A 23,979-nucleotide genomic window follows, 5' to 3' on the forward strand; every position below is an offset into this window, starting at 1 on the left:
CAAGTTCGTTCAACGTTCTAACCGATTTAGAACCTCACCTTGACGTTGTTGTTCTCAGTGAGCTCGTCGTCGTTGGCCGAGACTTCACTGGCTGCAAACAAATCCTCCTGATGCAGCGAAACAAACATCAAACAACTCAATCACCGAACAAGGAAACGGCAGTGGCTCGGTTCTCACCTTAGACTTTGTCCTTGTGCCAAAGAACTTTGGGGACTTTCTGAACATTCCGCTGAACACTCCTGAAGTCTCCTGGAGGAGGATGTCAAAGGTTTTGTAACATGTTCTGCTGGAGATTTTTTTTTTTTTAAACAGATGCTGATGAACAGTTTGGACTTGATGGTTCTAAATACACAAAAAACCGCTAGAGGAGCACTCAGAGTGTGTACTTCAGCCAGATCCCCAAACACCTTATCTCAGGATGTTACATACCGTATTTTCCAGAGTTTAAGTCGCACCAATAAAAAAAATACTTCTTGAGTACCTCTCATGAATATGAATATATATCATATATAGTATTTGCAGAAAGTGTGTAAATTATTTAAACAAAATTGGGCAGGTGCATAAATTTGGGCACCCTTGTCATTTTATTGATTGGAATACATTTAGCACTAATTATTGGAATACAAAATTGGTTTGGTAAGCTCACTGACCCTTGACCTCCTTACACAAGTGAATCCAATCATGAGAAAGGGTATTTAAGGTGCCCATTTGCAAATGTTTCCCCTCTTTGCATCTCTTGTAATGAGTGGCAACATGGGAGCCTCTAAACAACTCTCAAATGACCTAAAAACAAAGATTGTTCAACATCATGGTTTAGGGGAAGGATACAAAAAGCTATCTCATAGATTTCAGCTGTCAGGTTCCACTGTGAGGAACATAGTGAGGAAATGGAAGACCAGAGGCACAGTACTAGTTAAGGCCCGAAGTGGCAGGCCAAGAAAAATCTCATAAGCTGAAGCAAAGCATGGTGAGAACAGTCATAGTCAACCCACAGACCTGCTCCTAAGACCTACAACATGATCTTGCTGCAGATAGTGTCTGTGCATCATTCAACTATATAGCACACTTTGCACAAAGAGATGCTGTATGATGCTGTAATGCAGAGGAAGCCTTTCCTGCGTACATGTCACAGAGTCGCTTGAGGTATGCTAAAGCACATTTGGACAAGCCAGCTTCATTTTGGAATAAATTGCTGTGGACTGATGAAACTAAAATTGAGTTATTTGGACATACGGGGCAGTATGCATGGCTGAAAAAGAACACAGCATTCCAAGAAAAAAAGTTGAGGGTCACATGGATTCCAGTCAATATCAGCAAATTCTTGAGAACAATGTTCATGAATCAGTGACAAAGTTGAAGTTTCGCCAAGGCTGGATCTTTCAACAAGACAACAACCCTGAACACTGCTCAAAATCTGCTAAGGTATTCATGCAGAGGAACAAGTACAACGTTCTGGAATGGCCATCTCAGTGCCCAGACCTGAATATTATTGAAAATCTGTGGTGTGATTTTAAGCGGGCTGTTCATGCTCAGAAACCAACAAACCTGAGATGTTTTGTAAAGAAGAATGGTCCAAAATACCTTCAACCAGAATCCAGACTGTCATTGGAAGCTATATGAAGCATTTAGAGGCCATTATTTATGCAAAAGGAGGATCTAATAAATATTGATGCATTTTTCTGTTGGGGTGCCCAAATTTATGCACCTGCCTAATTTTGTTTAAAGAATTATTGCACACTTTCTGTAAATCCTATAAACTTCATTTCACTTCTCAAATATCACTGTCTGCTGTATGATTTACATCCTCAGTTCCAATGAAGTTGGGACGTTGTGTAAAATGTAAATAAAAACAGAATACAATGATTTGCAAATCCTCTTCAACCTATATTCAATTGAATACACCACAAAGACAAGATATTTAATGTTCAAACTGAAACTTTATTGTTTTTGTGTAAATATTTGCTCATTTTGAAATGGATGCCTGCAACACATTTCAAAAAAGCTGGGACAGTGGTATGTTTACCACTGTGTTACATCACCTTTCCTTCTAACAACACTCAATAAGTGTTTGGGAACTGAGGACACTACTTGTTGAACCTTTGTAGGTGGAATTCTTTCCCATTCTTGCTTGATGTACGACTTCAGTTGTTCAACAGTCCGGGGTCTCTGTTGTCATATTTTGCGCTTCATAATGCGCCACACATTTTAAATGGGCGAAAGTTCTGGACTGCAGGCAGGCCAGTCTAGTACCTGCACTCTTTTACTACGAAGCCACACTGTTGTAACACGTGCAGAATGTGGCTTGGCACTGTCTTGCTGAAATAAGCAGGGACGTCCCTGAAAAAGGCGTTGCTTGGATGGCAGCATGTCTTGCTCCAAAATATGGATGTACCTTTCAGCATTGATGGTGCCATCACAGCTGTGTAAGTTGTCCATGGCATGGGCACTAACAGACCCCTAGCCTACCATCACTGATGCTGGCTTTTGAACTTTGCGCTCGTAACAATCTGGATGGTCTTTTTTCCTCTTTTGTCCGGAGGACACGATGTCCATGATTTCCAAAAACAATCTGTAGATGATGGATTCCATAAATTCCTTGCAATTGAACATTGAAAAACATTGTTCTTAAACTGTTGGACTATTTTTTCATGCAGTGAGTGTCATGACTGGATATAAAAGGAGCATCCCCAAACATGACACTCACCTGTTTCCAAATAGGTGTTATTTGAGCATTCATCAACTTTCTCAGTCTTTTGTTACCCCGTCCCAACTTTTTTGAAATGTGTTGCAGGCATCCACTTCAAAATGAGCAAATATTTGCACAAAAACAGTAACGTTTATCAGTTTGAACATTAAATATCTTGTCTTTGTGGTGTATTCAATTGAATATACATTGAAGAGGATTTGCAAATCAGTGCATTCTGTTTTTATTTACATTTTACACAATATCCCCAACTTCATTGGAACTGGGGCTGTATTTAACTGAAATTGCTGATCCAAACAACCAATGATTTATAAAGGAAAATCATGTAAATCATCAGGGGTGCCCAAACTTTTTCATACAACTGCATGTGTGTATATAAAGAGAGAGAGCATACAGTAGTGTTCAGAATAATAGTAGTGCTATGTGACTAAAAAGATTAATCCAGGTTTTGAGTATACTCGTATTTCTTATTGTTACATGGGAAACAAGGTACCAGTAGATTCAGTAGATTCTCACAAATCCAACAAGACCAAGCATTCATGATATGCATGATACTCTTAAGGCTATGAAATTGGGCTATTAGTAAAAAAGTAGAAAAGGGGGTGATCACAATAATAGTAGCATCTGCTGTTGATGCTAAAAAAAACAAAACTATTATGCTGACACTGCGTTTTTAGCAATCCTGTGAATCACTAAACTAGTATTTAGTTGTATAACCACAGTTTTTCATGATTTCTTCACATCTGTGAGGCATTAATTTTGTTGGTTTGGAACCAAGATTTTGCTCATTTACTAGTGTGCTTGGGGTCATTGTCTTGTTGAAACAACCATTTCAAGGGCATGTCCTCTTCAGCATGAGGCAACATGACCTCTTCAAGTATTTTGACATATCCAAACTGACCATGATACCTGGGATGTGATATATAGGCCCAACACCATAGTAGGAGAAACATGCCCATATCATGATGCTTGCACCACCATGCATCACTGTCACTGTCAGAGTTTGCGGGTCGTCTCACAAACTGTCTGCGTCCCTTGGACCCAAAAAGATCAATTTTACTCTCATCAGTCCACAAAATATTCCTCCATGTCTCTTTAGGCCAGTTGATGTGTTCTTTGGCAAATTGTAACCTCTTCTGCACGTCTTTTATTTAACAGAGGGACTTTGCGGAGGATTCTTGCAAATAAATTAGCTTCACACAGGCATCTTCTAACTGTCACAGCACTTACAGGTAACTCCAGACTGTCTTTGATCATCCTGGAGCCAATCAATTTTCTTCCATGCGTCTGTTTTTTTTTGTCCATTTTAAAGCATTGGAGATCATTGTAGATGAACAGCCTATAATTTTTTTGCACCTGCGTATAAGTTTTCTCCTCTCCAATCAACTTTTTAATCAAATTACGCTGTTCTTCTGAACAATGTCTTTAACGTCCCATTTTCCTCAGGCTTTCAAAGAGAAAAGCATGTTCAACAGGTGCTGGCTTCATCCTTAAATAGGGAACACCTGATTCACACCTGTTTCTTCCACAAAACTGACGAACTCACTGACTGAATGCCACACTACTATTATTGTGAACACCCCCTTTTCTACTTTTTTTTTTTTTTTTTTACTAATAGCCCAATTTCATAGCCTTAAGAGTGTGAATATCACGAATGCTTGGTCTTGATGGATTTGTGAGAATCTACTGGTACCTTGTTTCCCATGTAACAATAAGAAATATACTCAAAACCTGGATTAATCTTTTTAGTCATATAGCACTACTATTATTCTGAACACTACTGTATGTGCACACAACAGCATGTGCTGTTACTTAATATAAGGAGTTTTAAATTCAAAAACTCACCTAACCATCATTGCATAAACCTGATATTCACACTCACCAGACAAAAGCAAAAGTCCCAATGCGGATTTTTGCTCACATCGGACAGAATGTCTCATTCGATCACATTTCCATTAAAAACCCCTCACATGTACTGGACAGAGTAGTCTGGATGTGCCCAGTCACAACAGAGGTATGAAATGAAGTTCAGCACTGACACTCACCGATTCAAGGAAAGTGGGTACCATATTTCCTTGATAAAAAGCCTGCGCGTTTATTTTTTTTCAAGCCATGCTCAGATCCGGCACCTAAATGAGGCAAGGTGTAATTCAAGGCTGGCGATTATTGACAAAATGCTGCTTGTTGCCTGCACTGTAATATGGTGTTAAGTTTCACTCATATCCCTATGTGTGACAAACCAAAGAGCTTTAGATCAGAGCCATCTGTGTGGCTGCAAATCCTCCCCGGACGTGCACCTACTAAATGACAGACACTGCAAGCACTGTGATTTGTTACATTTTAACTCTTTCCTCTCCCATCATATTTTAAAATTTTTTGCAGTACATCCGCTACTTACATTTCAATCATGGATCAAATACGTTTGGCAAAAAAGTCCACAAATATGACCAACTGGAGATTGGCAATTGTATAAACAAGTGGAGCTCATTGAGGGACAAATTAATCCAGAAAAAGCCTCTGTTCCTGCAGCACACTGCATAAAGAAGCAACAGAGAACTTTAAAGGGTTATGTGCACATCTATGTCATTGCATGGCCACAGGTTAAGGAGTTGCAGAAGCATAGATCGGGCTTTAGGATTTTAAGGTACTACTCCGCAGTGGAAAAAACTGATTTTGTTCATTTTATACATGTAACGGATTTCAATTATCACGGACAAAATTCACTGGTCCACCTGAATCCATTATATGTGAGTTTTACTGTATATGCAAGATGGCCAAATAAACTTACAATGGACAACATATTGGACATTATTAGATCCAGCTTGGACAGAAACATCAGAAGAACAAATAAACAGTGGGATTTTACGAGGATTTTCTTTCACATAATCATCAAATCTAGCCTTGCATCTCAGATGTACCTTGTGACAAATTCTAGCTGAACGTTCATGTCTTTAAGAAAATCCTCCTATGTACCACTTCATCAAGAAGCTGTATAATTGGTGATTCAAAATGCAAAACATGTACTATGTACAATTTCTTCAATTACAGCCACAGAAGCCTATAACTTCTTCTGGATTGTATAGGTGACTTGGTGGCTTTCCTCACTCTTCTTCTTGCACAGTCACTCAGTCTTTGAGAACTGTCTACTCCAACTGATTTACCATAGAGTGCCATACTGTTATATTTCTTCATAAGAATGTCAATAAAGTCCAAGAGGTATTCAGTCACTTGGAAATGTTCATGTATCCATCCCCTGATGTGTCTGAAGAAAACAGATTATTTACAGGTATTATACCAAAGGATTCCATTACTTTTGCAACCCATCATCTTGGCTTTTATATTTTCAATGAATTTATATCAAGTTGTAGAGATTTGCTTTCAGTTTGAGTTTAAGGAAGATGATTTTAGAAATGTTTATTTTTTGCATTTCAGTAGTTGAAATGGCATAAATGAATTAAAATGTGAAATACCAAGTGTTCCAATACTTTTTGGGGGCACTGTGTGTGTGTGTATATATATATATATATATATATATATATACACACACACACACACAGTGGGGAAAATAAGTATTTGACCCCCTGTCAGTTTTGCAGGTTTTCCCACCTACAAAGAATGGAGAGGTTTGTAATTTTTAATCACAGGTACACCTCAACTGTGAGAGACAGAATCTTAAAAAAAAAAAAAAAAAAAAATCCAGTAAATCACATTGTATAATTTTTTAAATAATTAATTTGCATTTTATTGCATAAAATAAGTATTTGACCCCCTAGAAAAACAGAGCTTAACAATTGGTACAGAAACATTTTTCTGCCATTACAGAGGTCAAATATTTCCTATAGTTCTTGACCAAGTTTTCACACACTGCAGCAGGGATTTTGGTCCACTCCTCCATACAGATCTTCTCCAAATCTTTCAGGTTTGGAGTTTCAGCTCCCTCCAAAGATTTTCTATGGAGTTCAGGTCTGGAGACTGGCCAGGCCACTCCAGGACCTTGAAATGCTTCTTACGGAGCCCCTCCTTAGTTGCCCTGGCTGTGTGTTTGGGGTCATTGTCATGCTGGAAGACCAAGCCATGACCCATCTTCAATGCTCTTACTGAGGGAAGGAGGTTGTATGCCAAAAAAAAAATAAAAAAAAATCGCAATGCATGACCCCATCCATCCTCCCTTCAATACGGTGCAGTCGTCGTGTCCGCTTTGTAGAAGAGCACCCCCAGAGTATGATGTTTCCACCCCCATGCTTCACGGTTGGGATGGTTTTCTTGGGGTTGTTCTCATCCTCTAAACATGGTAAGCGGAGTTGATTCCAAAAAGCTCTATTTTGGTCTCATCTGACCACATGACCTTCTCCCATGCCTCCTCTGGATCATCCAGATGGTCACTGGTGAACTTCAAACGGGCCTGGACATGTGCTGGCTTGAGCAGGGGGACCTTGCTGCCCTGCAGGATTTTAAACCACGACAGTATCATGTGTTACTATAACCCCTGGCAAAAATTATGGAATCACCGGCCTCAGAGGATGTTCATTCAGTTGTTTAATTTTGTAGAAAAAAAGCAGATCAGACATGACACAAAACTAAAGTCATTTCAAATGGCAACTTTCTGGATTTAAGAAACACTATAAGAAATCAAGAAAAAAAGATTGTGGCAGTCAGTAACGGTTACTTTTTTAGACCAAGCAGAGGAAAAAAATATGGAATCACCCTGTAAATTTTCATCCCCCAAATTAACACCTGCATCAAATCAGATCTGCTCATTGACATTGACCCTATGTGTCTTTTTGCAAGGAATGTTTTTGCAGTTTTTGCTCTATGGTAAGATGCATTATCATCTTGAAAAATGATTTCATCATCCCCAAACATCCTTTCAATTGTCCAAAATATCAACATAAACTTGTGCATTTATTGATGATGTAATGACAGCCATCTCCCCAGTGCCTTTACCTGACATGCAGCCCCATATCATCAATGACTGTGGAAATTTACATGTTCTCTTCAGGCAGTCATCTTTATAAATCTCATTGGAACGGCACCAAACAAAAGTTCCAGCATCATCACCTTGCCCAATGCAGATTCGAGATTCATCACTGAATATGACTTTCATCCAGTCATCCACAGTCCACAATTGCTTTTCCTTAGCCCATTGTAATCTTGTTTTTTTCTGTTTAGGTGTTAATGATGCCTTTCGTTTAGCTTTTCTGTATGTAAATCCCATTTCCTTTAGGCGGTTTCTTACAGTTCAGTCACAGACGTTGACTCCAGTTTCCTCCCATTCGTTCCTCATTTGTTTTGTTGTACATTTTTCAATTTTTGAGACATATTGCTTTAAGTTTTCTGTCTTGACGCTTTGATGTCTTCCTTGGTCTACCAGTATGTTTGCCTTTAACAAACTTCCCATGTTGTTTGTATTGGTCATCAGTTTAGACACAGCTGACTGTGAACAACCAACATCTTTTGCAACATTGCGTGATGATTTACTCTCTTTTAAGAGTTTGATAATCCTCTCCTTTGTTTCAATTGACATCTCTCGTGTTGGAGCCATGATTCATGTCAGTCCACTTGGTGCAACAGCTCTCCAAGGTGTGTTCACTCCTTTTTAGATGCAGACTAACGAGCAGATCTGAAATGATGCAGGTGTTAGTTTTGGGGATGAAAATTTACAGGGTGATTCCATAATTTTTTCCTCAGAATTGAGTGATTCCATATTTTTTTCCTCTGCTTGGTCTAAAAAAGTAACCATTACTGACTGCCACAATCTTTTTTTCTTGATTTCTTATAGTGTTTCTTAAAGCCAGAAAGTTGCCATTTGAAATTACTTTAGTTTTGTGTCATGTCTGTGATCTGCTTTTTTTCTACAAAATTAAACAACTGAATGAACATCCTCCGAGGCCGGTGATTCCATAATTTTTGCCAGGGGTTGTAATGTAATCTTTGTGACTGTGGTCCCAGCTCTCTTCAGGTCACTGACCAGAATCTCAGAATCATCCTTACCCCACAAAGTGAGATCTTGCATGGAATCCCAGACTGAGGGAGATTGACAGTCATCTTGTGTTTCTTCCACTTTCTAATAAATAATCATAACAGTTGTTGTCTTCTACCAAGCTGCTTGCCTGTTGTCCTGTAGTCCATCCCAGCCTTGTGCAGGTCTACAGTTTTGTCCCTGGTGTCCTTAGACAGCTCTTTGGTCTTGGCTATGGTGGACAGGATGGAGTGTGATTGATTGAATGTGTGAACAGGTGTCTTTTATACAGGTAACAAATTCAAACAGGTGCAATTAATACAGGTAAAGAGTGCTGAATACAGTAGTGTTCAGAATAATAGTAGTGCTACATGACTAAAAAGATTAATCCAGGTTTTGAGTATATTTCTTATTGTTACATGGGAAACAAGGCACCAGTAGATTCTCACAAATCCAACAAGACCAAGCATTCATGATATGCACACTCTTAAGGCTATGAAATTGGGCTATTAATAAAAAAAAAAAAAAGTAGAAAAGGGGGTGTTCACAATAATAGTAGCATCTGCTGTTGACAGTACAAACTCAAAACTATTATGTTCAAACTGCTTTTTTAGCAATCCTGTGAATCACTAAACTAGTATTAAGTTGTATAACCAGTTTTTCATGATTTCTTCACAGCTGCGAGGCATTAATTTTGTTAGTATGGAACCAAGAGTTTGCTTGGTTACTAGTGTGCTTGGGGTCATTGTCTTGTTGAAACACCCATTTCAAGGGCATGTCCTCTTCAGCATGAGGCAACATGACCTCTTCAAGTATTTTGACATATCCAAACTGATCCATGATACCTGGTATGTGATATATAGGCCCAACACCATAGTAGGAGAAACATGCCCATATCATGATGCTTGCACCATCATGCTTCACTCTCTTCACTGTGAACTGTGGCTTGAATTCAGAGTTTGGGAGTCGTCTCACAAACTGTCTGTGGCCCTTGGACCCAAAAAGAACAATTTTACTCTCATCAGTCCACAAAATATTCCTCCATTTCTCTTTAGGCCAGTTGATGTGTTCTTTGGCAAATTGTAACCTCTTCTGCATGTCTTTTATTTAACAGAGGGACTTTGCGGGGGATTCTTCCAAATAAATTAGCTTCACACAGGCATCTTCTAACTGTCACAGCACTTACAGGTAACTCCAGACTGTCTTTGATCATCCTGGAGCCGATCAATGGGTGAGCCTTTGCCATTATGGTTATTCTTCTATCCATTTTGATAGTTTTCCATTTTCTTCCATGTGTCTCTGGTTTCTTTGTCCATTTTAAAGCATTGGAGATCATTGTAGATGAACAGCCTATAGTTTTTTGCACCTGTGTATAAGTTTTACCCTCTCCAATCAACTTTTTAATCAAACTGCGCTGTGCTTTTGAACAATGTCTTGAACGTCCCATTTTCCTCAGGCTTTCAAAGAGAAAAGCATGTTCAACAGGTGCTGGCTTCATCCTTAAATAGGGGACACCTGATTCACACCTGTTTATTCCACAAAATTGACCAACTCACTGACTGAATGCCACACTACTATTATTGTGAACACCCCCTTTTCTACTTTTTTTTTTTTTTTTTACTAATAGCCCAATTTCATATCCTTAAGAGTGTGCATATCATGAATGCTTGGTCTTGTTGGATTTGTGAGAATCTACTGGTACCTTGTTTCCCATGTAACAATAAGAAATATACTCAAAACCTGGATTAATCTTTTTAGTCACATAGCACTACTATTATTCTGAACACTACTGTAAGAGCGCATCTTAAAGAAAAATTAACAGGTCTGTGAGAGCCAGAATTCTTGCTGGTTGGTAGGGGGTCAAATACTTATTTTATGCAATAAAATGCAACTTACTTATTTAAAAATCATACAATGTGATTTTCTGGATTTTTTTTTTTTTTTTTAAGATTCTGTCTCTCACAGTTGAGGTGTAGCTATGATAAAAATTACAAACCTCTCCATTCTTTGTTGGTGGGAAAACCTGCCAAACTGACAGGGGGTCAAATACTTATTTTCCTCAGATTATATACACACACACACACACACACACACACATACGTATATACACACACATACACACACACACACACACACACATACGTATATACACACACATACACACATACACACACACATACGTATATACACACACATACACACACACACACACACACATATGTATATACACACACACACACACACACACACACACACATATGTATATACACACACACACACACACATACACACACACATATGTATATACACACACACACACACACATACACACACACATATGTATATACACACACACACACACACACACATATGTATATACACACACACACACACACATACACACACACATATGTATATACACACACACACACACACATACACACACACATATGTATATACACACACACACACACACACACACATATGTATATACACACACACACACACACATACACACACACATATGTATATACACACACACACACACACACATATGTATATACACACACACACACACACACACACACACACATATGTATATACACACACACACACACACATACACACACACATATGTATATACACACACACACACACACATACACATATGTATATACACACACACACACACACACACATATGTATATACACACACACACACACACACACATATGTATATACACACACACACACACACACACATATGTATATACACACACACACACACACACACACACATATGTATATACACACACATACACACATACGAGGGCTGTCAATAAAGTAACGGTCCTTTTTATTTTTTTCAAAAACTATATGGATTTCATTCATGTTTTTACGTCAGACATGCTTGAACCCTCGTGCGCATGCGTGAGTTTTTCCACGCCTGTCAGTGACGTCATTCGCCTGTGAGCACTCCTTGTGGGAGGAGTCGTCCAGCCCCTCGTCAGAATTCCTTTGTCTGAGAAGTTGCTGAGAGACTGGCGCGTTGTTTGATCAAAATTTTTTCTAAACCTGTGAGACACATCGAAGTGGACATGGTTCGAAAAATTAAGCTGGTTTTCGGTAAAAATTTTAACAGCTGATGAGAGATTTTGAGGTGAGACTGTCGCTTTAAGGACTTTTCACGGTGCGAGAAAGGAGATTTTTTTTAATGAAAGACGTGCGGACGGGTCCGCGCGTCGGGACGCAGCCGGTGCGGTGCAGCGGCACAGGAAAAACACCTCCGTGTTGATAACCATTTGTAAAATCCAGGCGGCTTTTGATGGCTTTCGGTGGAGTGAGTATATGAGAAATTGTTTAACAGGCAGGACATGTTCCAACTTGTCCTTAAGGCTTTCAACAGAGGTGTTTTTCCTGTGGCGGAGCGTCGCGGCGGCTGCGTCCCGACGCGCGGACCCATCCGCACGTCTTTCATTAAAAAAATCTCCTTTAACAGTGGAATATCCGGATAAAATGCTGAAACCGACTTCTTCTGAAACTTCTCTGTTCTCTCACGACGTCCTGGATCAATAGAGCCTGAAATGTGGAGGTTTTCAGCTTGAACAGGCTGATGACGCTTCCTGAGAGCGCTGCGCGACGTCTCGCACCGTGAAAAGTCCTTAAAGCGACAGTATCACCTCAAAATCTCTCATCAGCCGTTAAAATTTTCACTGAAAACCAGCTTAATTTTTCGAACCGTGTCCACTTCGATGTGTCTCACAGGTTTAGAAAAAATTTGGATCAAACAACGCGCCAGTCTCTCAGCAACTTCTCAGACAAAGGAATTCCGACGAGGGGCTGGACGACTCCTCCCACAAGGAGTGCTCACAGGCGAATGACGTCACCGACAGGCGTGGGAAAACTCACGCATGCGCACGAGGGTTCAAGCATGTCTGACGTAAAAACATATGAATGAAATCCATATAGTTTTTGAAAAAAATAAAAAGGACCGTTGCTTTATTGACAGACCTCGTACATACACACATATATACATACACACATATATACATACACACACACTTTATTGATCTCACAGTGGAGAAATTACGTTTACATTCCAGTTACCTCAGACAGCAATTAGTCCACAATTATTACTTGTTTACCGTAATAATGGCACACATCAGAATTAAAGGCAACACATACACATTTGACATTGTTTATGTGCACAAGTTTGAAGAAGTCCGTTAGCCGAATTGAGGCAAGTGGGTGAAGGCCAAACAGCAAACCTGAGATGCGCCGCCATCAGGTTGGGGGGGATGTGGGCTGCAGCTAAAACTGCACAGCCCCCGCCGAAGGGGGAAGGAGTGACGTAGCAGGCACCGGAAAGGGGGAGGGAATGGAGCATGCTTCAGTCCTGTGAAAAGCAGCTTATTGTCTTTGTGAGATGAGATAAGAAACAGCCAATGATCCCCATGCCGAAACAAATCCCACTGGAGGAAAAACAGTCGGGCAATTTGACCTTCAGGGTTGATAAGCCTGTAATGTTATGGTTACAGCAGTGAAAAACACTAACAGTTCCACTTGCACAACCAAATCCCAATTATGAATTAAGACTATTCACCGGTCTCTGAAATCTTCAGCTTCAACTGCAAGGCACACATCTGCTACAAGATGTCATCCAATTTGCATCTGAGTTCAAGAGTCATCGCAGTCTGAGAATGCACCCCTTGCCAACCTCGTTAATCATGACGGACAAGCGAGGGGCCGTGGTTCTTGATGCCGCCGTCTTCTCAATTATTCCGGTAGATCAGCGCAGCACATAAGCCAAAAAGTACCAGCCCTGTTACCATGAGACCAAAAATGAATAAATCCTCGATGTCCTCAACGGAGAAAGGCGCCAAGCATGCCACACGCCAGGAACTCCAGGAGTCGAGGACATAGCCCGCAGGATACGTTCCATCTGGGCAGGTAGGATACCTCGGTCCTAACCTTCTTGTAGAAAAAAAAATGGTGTCAATAGCGTTCAGAGACCAGCTGATCAAGTCCATGGTTAATCCAATAGTAGTCCAATAGATCCAGAATCCAATATAATTTGAGGAATTCACAGTCTGGTGAAGTAGGGACTTGAAGGTCAAAGGCAGAGAACAGAGATAAGGGAGAGTGGGAGGACATGCGACCGCCCTCGTCGGAGTCCCAAGCTGTAATATATATATATATATATATATATATATATATATATATATATATATATATATATATATATATATATACTGTCAACTGCAGGACCTACTGCACTTTCCACTTTTACTATTACCTCAGACACTACACTGTAAATACTAAATACTTGTCCTTATTGTCGAAATGTCTTGTCCTGTCATCACAGAGGGAAGGTGAGAAACGAAATTTCGATTCCTTGTATGTCTAGTGCATGTGAAGAATTGACAATAAGCCGACTTTGAGCCAGACATCAGCATCAATTTGACCAGCTGGTGCTTAGTTTGGGTTCGGCGTTATACATCATATGGACATAGTGAGGAATCTTGGGGTACTTTTTAATCCTACGTTGTCTTTTGACCTCCACATTGGAGATATTACGAGGACTACTTTCTTCCACCTGCGAAATATAGCGAGGATTCATCCCATCCTGTCTATGGCTGATGCTGAGACTGATTCATGCATTTATCTCTTCTAGATTGGATTATTGCAATCCTTTATTTTCTGGTCTGCCGCAGTCCAGCATTAGGGGTTTTCAATTACTGCAGAATGCTGCTGGCCAGACTTTTGACACAAAGCAGAAGGTTTGACCACATTACACCCATTCTGGCATCCCTTCATTGGCTTCCTGTTTCTGCAAGTCCTGTTGCTGGTCTATAAAACTGTTCATGGACTGGCTCCTTCCTACCTGGCGGACTTGGTCAAGCCCTACGTACTGGCACGGCTCTTGCGTTTGCAAGGCGCAGCACTTCTGTGTGTTCCAAGGGTGAATAAAAAGTCTGTGGGGTATAGAGCCTTCTCTTACCGTGGCCCAGCTCTCTGTAACAACCTGCATCTATAAGGCAGTCCGACACGGTGGAGACTTTTAAATCCAGACTGAAGACCCAGTTTTTCAGACTGTCTTATTAATTTATTGTTTTCATGTTTGCTTTGTAGTTTCTTTTTATTCTACTATGTTTTTACTTTTTTACTGTACCTGTTTTTATTTAAATTCATTTTGTGCTGCTATGAATTATGTGTTGTGTGAAGCGCCTTGAGGCGACTGCCATGAGATGGCGCTATATAATTTAATAAAATTTAAAAAAAATTGAATTGAAATTGGGTGTGGGAGTAGTTTAAAGTGACCATGGAAAAGGACTTTCAGTTGGCACCAAGGTGCTTCTGGTGGACCATGAGGCACCTCAGGAGGGGAAAATGGGGAACCATCCAAGCTGTCTACAGTAAGGATGGGACTCTGTTGACTTCAATTGAGGAGGTAATACAGCACTGGAAGGAACACTTTGAGGAACTCCTGTATCAGACTGGAGCACCCTCTGTAGTAGAGGCAGAGCTGGAATCTGATGGAGGATTATCATCAACTGCCCTCGTGGGAGTCACTGAGGTAGTCAAACACCTCCGCAGTGGCAAGGCCCGGGGGGTTGATGCGCTCCATCTAGAAAGGCTGAAGGCTCTGGGTGTGGAGCGACAGTCTTGGATGAGACGTCTCTTCAACTTTGCGCTGAGGTCTGGGACAGTGCCTAAGGAGTGGCAAACTGGGGTGGTGGTCCCCATATTTAAAAAGGAGGACCAGAGAGTGTGTGCCAACTACAGAGGCATCACACTACTCAGCCTCCCTGGTAAAGTCTACTCCAGGGTGCTGGAAAGGAGGGTTCAGCCGATAGTTGAACCTCTAACTGAAGAGGAACAATGAAGATTCTGTCCTGGTCGTGGAACAACCGACCAGCTTTTCACTCTCACAAGGATCCTGGGTGGTGCCTGGGAGTATGCCCATCCAGTCTACATCTGTTTTGTGGACTTGGAGAATGCATATGATCGGGTACCCCGGGAGATACTGTTGGAGGTGCTGTGAGAGTATGGAGTGAGGGGGTCCCTTCTCAGGGCCATCCAATCTCTGTACTCGCAAAGTGAGAGCTGTGTTCGGGAGCTCGACAGTAAGTCAGACTCGTTTCCAGTGGAGGAAACGTCTGCCAGGGTTGCGTCTCGTCACCAATCCTGTTTGTGATATTCATGGACAGGATATTGAGGCGTAGTCGGGGGGGGAGGAGGGTCTTCAGTTTGGTGGTCTCATCACTGCTTTTTGCAGATGATGTGGTCCTGTTTGCTTCAGCCAGTGACCTCGAACACTCACTGGATCAGTTCACAGCCGAGTGTGAAGCAGCTGGAATGAGGATCAGCACCTCTAAATCTGAGGCCATATACTTCAGCAGGAAACCGATGGATTGCGGTCTTGCTCCAAGTGAAGGAGCTCAAGTACCTCAGGGTCTTGTTCACGAGTGAGGGGACAATGGAGCGTGAGATTGGCCGGAGAATTGGTGCAGCAGGGGCGGTGTTGCATCCGCTCTACCGTACTGTTGTAACGAAAAGGGTGCTGAACCAAAAGGTGAAGCTCTCAATCTACTGGTCAATCTTCGTTCCTACTTTCACCTATGGTCATGATCGATCCCGGTTAAGCAGTTGAAGATGTATGTATGTGTTTTGAGAGTCACCTTGTTGTTCTCAGACAGACTGTCATTACTAGCTGAAAGAGCCTTGTCCAAATTATCCTACAGAGGAAATAAAGAGAGAGAGAGAGAAGATCATTGTCCATCTTCCAGGAATAACTACTACTTAATCTGACTATCTGTTGAACATTGATCTCAGATGATCCGCGGAGGATCCTGTTTTACCCCCGAAAGCGTATGACTGTGTCCGAGTTTGTGAGGTTGTTTCAGGACCCCTTCAAACATGGCCGCTTTGTCCGTAACCTAAAAGAAGACAGGAGATGGTTTAGTGATGCCTCTGTGAAGGAAAACAATAACCACACACATCAGAAACTCACCTTTAATGATTTGTTGTCGGTTAAACTGTTGGTGCTGGTTGATAACTCACTGTTCTCCAAAGTCGAGCTCACCTGGAGACAAACAAACCAGAAACAGCAGAGAAAGAATTTCTAATCAACAGTGTATAAAAAAAACCAAAACACTCTAATCAGAGACAAGGTCACGTTCAAAGAAATATTTTATTACTTTTCATGTTTTTGTAACAACATTTCTGTTTCATGAGGAAATACTGCACTCTGAAATACTTATAAATCACATCTCATCTCCAACTGCCTATCCTGGATTGGGTCACGGGACAACAGCTCCAGCAGTGGACCCCAGACTTCCCTTTCTCGGGCCACGTTGACCACCTCTGACTGGGGGATCCGGAGGCGTTCCCAAACCAGTGTAGAGATATAATCTCTCCACCTAGTCCTGGGTATTCCCAGGGGTCTCCTCCCAGATGGACATACCTGGAACACCTCCCTAGGGAGGCACCCTTACCAGATGCCCGAACCACCTCAGCCGACTCCTTTCAACATGAAGGAGCAACAGTTCTACTCCGAGCTCCCCACTGATAACCGAACTTCTCACCTTATCTCTAAGGCCACTTATACCCACAACTTTGTTTTTTCGGTCATGACCCAACCCTCATGACCACAGGTGAGAGTAGGAACAAAGACTGACCAGTAGATCGAGAGTTTCACCTTTTGGTTCAGCTCCCTTTTCATCACAACAGTATGGTAGCGCAAATGCAACACTGCCCCTGCTGCACCGATTCTCTGGTCAATCTCACACTCCACTGTCACTCGTAAACAAGACCCCGAGGTACTTGAACTTCTTCACTAGGGGCAAAACCTCATTCCCTACCCAGAGTAGGCAACCCATTGGTTTCCTGCTGAGAACCATGTCCTCAGATTTAGAGGTGCTGATCCTCATCCAGCCGCTTCACACTTGGCTATGAACCGACCCAGTGAGTATTGGAGGTCACAACACTCACTGGACTTACAGCATTCCACTACAGCTATAAATCAATTAATTCATATTTTATGTAAAAAAGGCATAATAAATGTCCTGAATAGTCACCAACATTTAACTTAATGTTTTCTTAAAAAATAATAATAATGAATATACATGTATATTAATTTAATAACAGTTCAAAAAAAGAGAATATTCACTTTGTCCATTTTGTTATTTTATACTCTTATTCCAAAATGGAGTAAATTCATTTTTCCATCAGAACTCTACTCGCAACACCCCATATTGACAACATGAAAAGTTTTTTTTTTTTTTTAGTTCTTGCAAATTTATTATAAACAGAATAGGAAATCACACGTACATAAGTATTCACAGCCTTTGCCCAATACTTTGTTGATGCACCTTTGGAAGAAATTTCAGCCTCAAATCTTCTTGAATATGATGCCACAAGCTTGGTGCACCTATCTTTGGGCAGTCTGGTACATTCCTCTTTGCAGCACCTCTCAAGCTCCATCAGGTTGGATGTGGAGCGTCAGTGCACAGCCATTTTCAGATCTCTCCAGAGATGTTCAGTTGGATTCAGGTCTGGGCTCTGGCTGGGTCACTCAAGGACATTCACAGAGTTGTCCTGAAGCCACTCCTTTGATATCTTGGCTGTGTGCTTAGGGCATTGTCCTGCTGAAAGATGAACTGTCGCCCCAGTCTGAGGTCAAGAGCGCTCTGGAGCAGGTTTTCATCCAGGATGTCTCTGTACTTTGCCTGCATTCATCTTCCATCAATCCTGACTAGTCTCCCAGTTCCTATTGCTGAAAAACATCCCCACAGCATGATGCTGCCACCACCATGCTTCACTGTAGGGATGGTGCCTGGTTTCCTCCAAACATGAAGCCAAAGAGTTCAATCTTTGTCTCATCAGATCAGAGAATTTTGTTTCTCATGGTCTGAGAGCCCTTCAGGTGTCTTTTGTCAAACTCCAGGTGGGCTGCCATGTGCCTTTTACTAAGGAGTGTCTTCTGTCTGGCCACTCTACCATACAGGCCTGATTGGTGGATTACTGCAGAGATGGTTGTCCTCTGGAAGGTTCTCCTCTCTCCACAGAGGAATGCTGGAGCTCTGACAAAGTGACCATCGGGTTCTTGGTCACCTCCCTGACTAAGGTCCTTCTCCCCCAATTGTTCAGTTTAGACGGGCGGCCAGTTCTAGGAAGAGTCCTGGTGGATCCGAACGTCTTCCATTTACAGATGATGGAGGCCACTGTGCTCACAGAGACCTTCAAAGCAGCAGAAATGTTTCTGTACCTTTCCCCAGATTTGTGCCTCCAGACAATCCTGTCTCAGAGGTCTACAGACAATTCCTTTGACTTCATGCTTGGTTTGTGCTCTGACTGAACTGTGGGGCCTTATATGTAGACAGGTGTGTGTCTTTCAAAATCATGTCTAATCAACTGAATTTATCCCAGGTGGACTCCAATTAAGCTGTAGAAAGATCTCAAGGATGATCAGTGGAACCAGGAGGCACCTGGGCTCCATTTTGAGCTTCACCACTAGTTATTGCATTTAGACTTTTTACGTACATATGTCCTCAACTATTCTTTTTGTGTAGTAATGCATGTAAATATGACTTGAAATGAAAGGTACTGCACTCTTAATTTATTTTTCATATTAGCATGGTTGAGTGTTAAGCACTCGGCCAGAGACCAGAGGATCCTCAGTTCAAATCCCAGCCTGACCGGAAAATCATTAAGGGCCCTTGGGCAAGGTCCTTAATCCCCTAGTTGCTCCCGGTGTGTAGTGAGTACCTTGTATGGCAGCACCCTGACATCGGGTTGAATGTGAGGCATTACTGTAAAGTGCTTTGACTGTCTGATGCAGATGGAAAAGCGCAGTCCATTTACCAATTTATGGTGAAGGTTGTGAATACTTCTGTACACGTGATTTCCTCATTTACATTTTACACACGCACGCACACACACACAGACAGACACACACACACACACACACACACACACACACACACACAAAAAAAAATCACATTTTTGTCCATATTTCCCCAAATTACCTACACCCAATGTTATGCAGAATAATGCTGAATATGATTTACACTTTTCAAAGTGAGAAACCAAGTTAAAGCAGTTGATGTTAAAACTGCCGTTTCTCACCTGTGTCAAGTCATCTTTGGCACCTTTTCAGATCAGGGAGACAGACACCCTCTCTACTTTTAAGATTAGGCTTAACTTTCCTTTTTGCTAAAGCTTATAGTTAGGGCTGGATCAGGTGACCCTGAACCATCCCTTAGTTATGCTGCTATAGACGTAGACTGCTGCTGCAGCTAGAGTACTGACGGGGACTAGAAGGAGAGAGCATATTTCACCCATATTGGCTTCTCTTCATTGGCTCCCTGTTAATTCCAGAATAGAATTTAAAATTCTTCTTCTTACTTATGAGGTTTTGAATAATCAGGTCCCATCTTATCTTAGGGACCTCATAGTACCATATCACCCCAATAGAGCGCTTCGCTCTCAGACTGCAGGCTTCCTTGTAGTTCCTAGGGTTTGTAAGAGTACAACCCCTTGCAAAAATTATGGAATCGCCGGCCTCGGACGACGTTCATTCAGTTGTTTAATTTTGTAGAAAAAAAGCAGATCACAGACATGACACAAAACTAAAGTCATTTCAAATGGCAACTTTCTGGCTTTAAGAAACACTATAAGAAATCAGGAAAAAAAATTGTGGCAGTCAGTAACGGTTACTTTTTTAGATCAAGCAGAGGGAAAAAAATATGGAATCACTCAATTCTGAGGAAAAAATTATGGAATCATGAAAAACAAAAGAACGCTCCAACACATCACTAGTATTTTGTTGCACCACCTCTGGCTTTTATAACAGCTTGCACTCTCTGAGGCATGGACTTAATGAGTGACAAACAGTACTCTTCATCAATCTGGCTCCAACTTTCTCTGATTGCTGTTGCCACATCAGCTTTGCAGGTTGGAGCCTTGTCATGGACCATTTTCTTCAACTTTCACCAAAGAGTTTCAATTGGATTAAGATCCGGACTATTTGCAGGCCATGACATTGACCCTATGTGTCTTTTTGCAAGGAATGTTTTCACAGTTTTTGCTCTATGGCAAGATGCATTATCATCTTGAAAAATGATTTCATCATCACCAAACATCCTTTCAATTGATGGGATAAGAAAAGTGTCCAAAATATCAACGTAAACTTGTGCATTTATTGATGATGTAATGACAGCCATCTCCCCAGTGTCTTTACCTGACATGCAGCCCCATATCATCAATGACTGTGGAAATTTACATGTTCTCTTTAGGCAGTCATCTTTATAAATCTCATTGGAACGGCACCAAACAAAAGTTCCAGCATCATCACCTTGCCCAATGCTGACTGGAGATTCATCACTGAATATGACTTTCATCCAGTCATCCACAGTCCACGACTGCGTTTCCTTAGCCCATTGTAACCTTGTTTTTTTCTGTTTAGGTGTTAATGATGGCTTTCGTTTAACTTTTCTGTATGTAAATCCCATTTGCTTTAGGCGGTTTCTTACAGTTCGGTCACAGACGTTGACTCCAGTTTCCTCCCATTCGTTCCTCATTTGTTTTGTTGTGCATTTTCAATTTTTGAGACATATTGCTTTAAGTTTTCTGTCTTGATGCTTTGATGTCTTCCTTGGTCTACCAGTATGTTTGCCTTTAACAACCTTCCCATGTTGTTTGTATTTGGTCATCAGTTTAGACACAGCTGACTGTGAACAACCAACATCTTTTGCAACATTGCGTGATGATTTACCCTCTTTTAAGAGTTTGATAATCCTCTCCTTTGTTTCAACTGACATCTCTCGTGTTGGAGCCATGATTCATGTCAGTCCACTTGGTGCAACAGCTCTCCAAGGTGTGATCACTCCTTTTTAGATGCAGACTAACGAGCAGATCTGATTTGATGCAGGTGTTAGTTTTGGGGATGAAAATTTACAGGGTGATTCCATAATTTTTTCCTCAGAATTGAGTGATTCCATTTTTTTTCCCCCCTCTGCTTGGTCTAAAAAAGTAACCGTTACTGACTGCCACAATTTTTTTTCCTGATTTCTTATAGTGTTTCTTAAAGCCAGAAAGTTGCCATTTGAAATGACTTTAGTTTTGTGTCATGTCTGTGATCTGCTTTTTTTTTAATACAAAATTAAACAAATGAATGAACATCCTCCGAGGCCGGTGATTCCATAATTTTTTGCCAGGGGTTGTAGAATGGGAGGCAGAGCCTTCAGCTTTCAGGCTCCTCTCCTCTGGAACCAGCTCCCAATTCGGATCAGGGAGACAGACACCCTCTCTACTTTTAAGATTAAGCTTAAAACTTTCCTTTTTGAAAAAGCTTATAGTTAGGGCTGGATCAGGTGACCCTGAACCATCCCTTAGTTATGCTGCTATAGACTTAGACTGCTGGAGGGTTTTCCATGATGCTCCCAGTTTCTTTTTATTCACCTCTTTTTGCTCTGTATGCACCACTCTGCTTTTAATCATTGGTGATTGATCTCTGCTCTCTTCCACAGCATGTCTTTTTCCTGATTCTCTCCCTCAGCCCCAACCAGTCCCAGCAGAAGACTGCCCCTCCCTGAGCCTGGTTCTGCTGGAGGTTTCTTCATGTTAAAAGGGAGTTTTCCTTCCCACTGTCGCCAAGTGCTTGCTCATAGGGGGTCGTTTTGACTGTTGGGGTTTTTCTGTAGTTATTGTATGGCTTTTGCCTTACAATATAAAGCGCTTTGGGGTGACTGTTTGTTGTGATTTGGCGCTATATAAATAAAATTGATTTGATTTGATATGCTGGAGAGGCTATGTCTCTTGGCTGGCTTGGGAATGCCTCGGGGTTCCCCCGGAGGAGCTGGGGGAGGTGTGTGTGGATCGGGAGGTCTGGGCGGCTTTGCTTGAGCTGCTGCTCCCGCGACCCGTCTCCAGATAAAGTGGAAGAAAATGGATGGATGGATATTTAGATGTTGCATATTATAGATTCATCGGTTCAAAAAATTTCCTGTATATTTCTATTGTCAACTGTGTTGGTAGAATAGCCAAAGCAGAGGGTCGCCCCTTTGAGTCTGGTCTGCTTGAAGTTTCTTCCTGAAATCATCAGAGGGAGTTTTTGCTTACCACTGTCCCCTGTGTGCTTGCTCTAGAGGTTGGTAAGGTTAGACCTCACTTGTGTGAAGCGCATTAAGGCAGCTTTGCTGTGATTTGGTGCTATATACAACCCCTGGCAATAATTATGGAATCACCGGCCTCAGAGGATGTTCATTCAGTTGTTTAATTTTGTAGAAAAAAAAGCAGATCACAGACATGACACAAAACTAAAGTCATTTCAAATGGCAACTTTCTGGCTTTAAGAAACACTATAAGAAATCAGGAAAAAAAATTGTGGCAGTCAGTCAGTATTTTGGACACTTTTCTTATCCCATCAATTGAAAGGATGTTTGGTGATGATGAAATCATTTTTCAAGATGATAATGCATCTTGCCATAGAGCAAAAACTGTTAAAACATTCCTTGCAAAAAGACACATAGGGTCAATGTCATGGCCTGCAAATAGTCCGGATCTTATCCAATTGAAATCTTTGGTGGAAGTTGAAGAAAATGGTCCATGACAAGGCTCCAACCTGCAAAGCTGATGTGGCAACAGCAATCAGAGAAAGTCGGAGCCAGATTGATGAAGAGTACTGTTTGTCACTCATTAAGTCCATGCCTCAGAGACTGCAAGCTGTTATAAAAGCCAGAGGTAGTGCAACAAAATACTAGTGATGTGTTGGAGCGTTCTTTTGTTTTTCATGATTCCATAATTTTTTCCCTCAGAATTGAGTGATTCCATATTTTTTCCCTCTGCTTGGTCTTATAAAGTAACTGTTACTGCCACAATCTTTTTTCTTGATTTCTTATAATGTTTCTTAAAGCCAGGAAGTTGCCATTTGAAATGACTTTAGTTTTGTGTCATGTCTGTGATCTGCTTTTTTCTACAAAATTAAACAACTGAATGAACATCCTATGAGGCTGGTGATTCCATAATTTTTGCCAGGGGTTGTAAATGACGGTAAATTGAAAGTGAATTGAAAAAGTGTATTAAAAAACAAACAAACAAAAAAAGGAAAAACAAACTGGATGCTATGTCATCGCCTCCCACAGATGGACGGATGCCAAGAGGAGGATGACAAATGTGTGTTGGTATGTGTGAAAATGTAAGGAAGTTTTAGATGTGTGAGGGTGGACAAATAAGTGAATGAAGTTGTTGATTTGTAAATTGCAGAAAGGCCCAACCAGGGACAGGAGTTGTGAATTAGCATTAGCTATAAAGT

General features: G+C 41.2%; 2 long non-coding RNA genes across 2 annotated transcripts; both read right to left on the bottom strand.

Annotated features, from left to right (window-relative positions):
• Positions 1-34: 34 nt before the first annotated feature.
• On the bottom strand, positions 35-16,404 carry LOC117505835. Its single transcript, XR_004559281.1, has 3 exons — positions 16,346-16,404; positions 178-249; positions 35-107 (listed from the first exon to the last, which is right to left on the bottom strand). It is a non-coding gene; the product is annotated as an uncharacterized LOC117505835 (long non-coding RNA).
• Positions 16,405-16,566: 162 nt separating this feature from the next.
• Positions 16,567-19,820, bottom strand: LOC117505827. Its single transcript, XR_004559277.1, has 3 exons — positions 19,794-19,820; positions 16,678-16,749; positions 16,567-16,603 (listed from the first exon to the last, which is right to left on the bottom strand). It is a non-coding gene; the product is annotated as an uncharacterized LOC117505827 (long non-coding RNA).
• Positions 19,821-23,979: the final 4,159 nt, after the last annotated feature.

This window comes from Thalassophryne amazonica, unplaced genomic scaffold, assembly GCF_902500255.1.
Source record: "Thalassophryne amazonica unplaced genomic scaffold, fThaAma1.1, whole genome shotgun sequence".
Taxonomy (NCBI): domain Eukaryota; kingdom Metazoa; phylum Chordata; class Actinopteri; order Batrachoidiformes; family Batrachoididae; genus Thalassophryne; species Thalassophryne amazonica.